Source organism: Petaurus breviceps, unplaced genomic scaffold, assembly GCF_028583685.1.
Source record: "Petaurus breviceps papuanus isolate PSGF00001 unplaced genomic scaffold, PetGlider_PUasm1.0 126, whole genome shotgun sequence".
Lineage (NCBI taxonomy): Eukaryota > Metazoa > Chordata > Mammalia > Diprotodontia > Petauridae > Petaurus > Petaurus breviceps.
Genome location: NW_027185655.1, coordinates 17287784 through 17292346, shown reverse-complemented (window position 1 = coordinate 17292346; position 4563 = coordinate 17287784).

Here is a 4563-nt window from a genome sequence, read left to right as displayed (position 1 = left end):
ATCTTTACAGCAAGTTTCACTAATGAAAGCTTCATATCCAAGATGTGAAAGGAACTGATCGAAATTTATAAGACTATGCTATTCTTCAATAGATAAATAGCCAAAGGGTAGGAACAGGACATTTTTAAAGGAAGAAATTCAAGCTATCAAGCACTATGTGAAAAAATGCTCTAAATCACTAATAATTAAAGTAACTAAAATTGAATCTACTCTGAGATTTTACCTCTCAGGCATCAGATGACAAAAAATGATGCCAAAGATGACAAAAGGGGAAAATAACAAATGTTGGAAAGACTCCGGGAAATAGGAATTGTTGATGGAGATATGAACTGGCCTAGCCAGCCTGAAAAGCATTCTGGAACTATGCCCCCAGAGCTGTTAAACTGTGCATACTCTTTGATCTAGCAAACACCACTGCTACGTCTGTACACCAAAGAAATCAAAGAAAGAGGAAAAGGGCCTATATGTACAAAAATATGTATAACAATTGTGGGAATTCAATGAACCATACTGACTTCACCTGGTGATATTATTCTGAATTTAATTTAGTTCCCTTTCTATTAAATTATGGATCTTGTCCAATTTCAGTCTAGTGAGAAAACTTAATTCAGTTATGAGAATTGTAAGAAAACATTATTGCCTTGTTTGAACTTAAGCCCTGCCTGGTTGGGGAGCTGGCCCACCTCTACCTGCTACTTAGAGACCCTTAATTAAAGACCTATGTTACACTGACCAGAAACCCAGTCAGATTAGAAGAGGAATTTTCTCAGAATTTTACATCTCAGACAACTCATATGTCTTATTTGAAAATTGGCCCCACACTGGTCTATCCGTTATTGTTTCCATGTTCCTTTGATTGTTTACAGACATTGGGGAGGTTGGGGTGGATGGGATACCTCTTTTGTTGTTGTTTTCAGGGAACTGAACCTGTTCACTCTCCCCCTCTCAATTTGGAAAGACACTAATCTTTCCTCCAATTTGAAATCAGATTACCTCACTTTGTATCCTGATTAATTGTTTTCTTTTAATTAATTAGTCTTACTTGATTATTTGTTTTTAATATAAAAAAAATCTGCCTCATTCTGTATTCAGAGTCTTTGGACCAACTGAGAAGTCAATAGACCCATTTATTGTGCTTGTTTTGCCAAGAAATTGAATAGCACGGATTGTTTCATCAATTATTGTTAATTACTCACCACACAATTCTTTTCATAGTGGCCCCAAACTGGAAAGTAAAGGGGTTCTCACCTGTTGGAGAACGACTAAATAGAAATGCAATGGAATATTATAGTCGTGAAATGAGCAAATGGACAGTTTCAAAGGAAGCCAGGAAGACCTCTATAAATTAATGCAAAGTAAAGTAAGAAGAACCAGGAAGACAATTTTTTCAATGACAATAATGTTATAGAGAAAAATAACTCTGAAAGACTTTCAAACTCCAATCAATGCAGTGACAAACCAGGAGTTTTGAGCACTGAAGACAAAACATGGCATCCATCTCCTGCCCAAGAGGTGGTGGCCTTAAAACGCAGAATGATATATAAACATCTGTATATAACTAATGTGTGGATTTGCTTTGCTGGATTATGCATATTAATTGGGGAGGGGTTTTTTTCATTTTTAAATTGTTCTGTTATAAAGAGACAGTGGGAGGATAAGATATTAATGCTGATTTTAAAGTCAACCCTTTTTTAAAAAAAGAATGGATATGGCCAGAAAGTCAGAATCTCATGGTCAACCTCCTGAATAACTCATTCTGAACTTTGTTGCTTGGACCCTTGAGCAATAGATACTGGACCCATCCTCAGAGCTTCATAAGACCCGTCAAAGCTTATAATTCTCGAACATAGATTTTATGAACCTCATGCTACCCGCCCCCCATGCCACGATACATTTTCAAAAGAGGACTTTAATGGAAAAAAAGTTTGAATTATTCTAACAAATAATTTTACATAAGTAGGTATTTTCAAGTCTGAGCATTAAGTAACAAGTCCATTCTGTATGATACCTAGGTTTGCAATCAGAGAACTTGGGTTCCAATATCAAGTCTCTCAATTAATACATGTATGACCCTCAACAAGCCACTTAACTTTCAGATTTCTAATATCTAAAATGAGGGAGTTGGACCATGACAACCTCTACACTCCCTTCTATATCTAAATATACCATTCCATGCTACTGCTGTTCAGTCATGTCCAACTCCATGACACCATGAACTTGCCTATTGTGTTTTCTTGGCAAGAATACTGCAATGGTTTGCCATTTCCTTCTCTAGTGTGTCCTGGTTTCTACAGATGAGGAACTGAGCCAAATAGGGATTAAGGGATTTGCCCAGTGTCACACAGATAGTAAGTGTCTGAGGTTGGATTTGAACTCAGATCTTCCTGACTCCAGGTCTAGTGTTCTATCCACTGCACCTCTTAAATACCTTATGACTATCCTCTGTTGTTTGTTGTTCAGTCATTTCAGTCGTGTCTGATTCTTTGTGACCCCATCTGGGGATTGGGGTTTTCTTGGTAAGATTATCCTATGAGCTACAATCCATGATTATGTTATTTTTGTTATTACACAGGTTGTTCCAAAAGTCTTAGTGCAGTCTGAAGTTATTGAGGCTTTAAGGTTATTCTTCTGGGGCAGGGGGTTTTTCCCCACCTTACAAGAGTGAAAGCTGAGGTACAGGGCAGTCAATTGGTGTCCCCATGATCCATCATTCAGTTGAAAATGAAGCTCAGGTCTAAAATAAGAGCCTCCTGCTGTCTCAGCCATTGCTGTTTTCCAATGAATCTCCACCTTGTAATTTCACAGAATATTAAGCCCATGATCTAATTTGTCATAGGTGAACTTCATCCCTTAACATAACAAGAATTTGCAGCTGAAGGGTCCAAGAAACAGAGACATTAAACAATTAAATGCAACAATTAAGGGAATTTCTGACTCCCAGTTCAGTGCTCCAAAGAACACAAGAAATTTATTTAGAACAATACATTGATTGGAAAATAAATTTAAAAACAAAGTCAAGCTCAGCTGTAAATAGCATGGTTTAATCTAAGTCTGGGATTTCCACATCCCTACAAGGCATAACAATTTACAACCATCAGCTTTTTCTATTCCCTTGAAATTGTTCTGGAGGCATGCTCACTCCCCCTCTTTATCAGTAGTAACCAGGAGCTCAGCAGCAAAAAAACACAACAGGTCAGAGATAGCACATCATGTTTTTTTTTTAACTTTTGTAACTAAGATATCAGGGAAGCATTGCTCAGTTCTGTAACACAGCTTTGGGCTCACTAGAACAGTAATGTAAAAGAGTGTGTGTGTGTGTGTGTGTGTGTGTATGTGTGCAAGGTATTCTTACAATGTTACATATTTTACCTATACTTTCCCTTGGCTCATATAAAAGCAACATTTTTCTTCAAATCATACATTTAAATGTATTGGCTAAATTTGACTAAAATTTAATAACTTTATTCTTCTTACAGACAACTATACTATTTATTCTATTAAAATATTTTTTGCATGTGGTAATTTTAGGTCATAAAGAAAAGTATTGCATAGAAAGGATTAGGATGGAATTTCTTTCCATATATATATATATATATATATATATTTACAAGTTCTTTTTTGCAGGTTAGTAATTAGTATGGTCAAAGAGTTTAATACACCATAAATTTTTATAAATTATTTGCAAGGAAGCTATAGCTCTAAGTAAATTTTCAGCAAACAAGATTAAGAAATAGGAATCCTCTTTATTAAAATAAAGTCCATAACCACAGGGCTGGATTCAAAAATCTTTGCTAGTGCAACAATTGTAACAAAGGGCACAAGTTCATTGAGCTTTTAAATTAATTACACTTTAAGAAAAAGTCTTTAACTGTAGCTTCATTGGCTTCTAGCATAGGAACTTCCTGCACCAGGCAGACTTGCAACTCTCCTGCAGTTTATATAATTATAGAACTGTTTGAGTCATGGATATATTAGGTAACTTGCCTGTGATCAATATTTGTCAGAATGGGGAGGCCCCTCTATGCAACTCACCAGGCTGCCTCTCTTAATTCATTATGAAAAGAAAAGATAACAGGAAAGAAAAGAAAATGTAAAATTTCAAAGACCACTATAGCAAACAGATACTAGCCTCAGAAGTCATGCAGTGAATATTTCCATGATTACTAATTTGCTGGGTTGTTATAAATATGTTATTTTCTGGAAGAAAAAAAACAGGGTGATAAAGGCAGTTAGCAAGAGAAAAAAATATACAAGTATAGTTTGCCTTTGGCCCAAGACTCCTTGATTTCAGGGCCCATCCTTACAGTGACCTCACTCCTTTCTCCACTTTCTTCAGATGCCCCATTTTCTAGGGCTGCCTCTCCAGGGGGCACTTCTCAGAACGCAGTCTCCTACCGACAGCTAGATAGGGAAGGCTTTGCCCTTGCTTTTTCTTCTCTCTGTTGAAAGAACTCACAGACTATGTCACCCATTTAGAACTACAAGACTTTCCAAAGGAGCAATCAGCTGATATGATGAAGGAATCTTTGTTCAGTAAATAATTTTATAAAGGAAATGTTACCT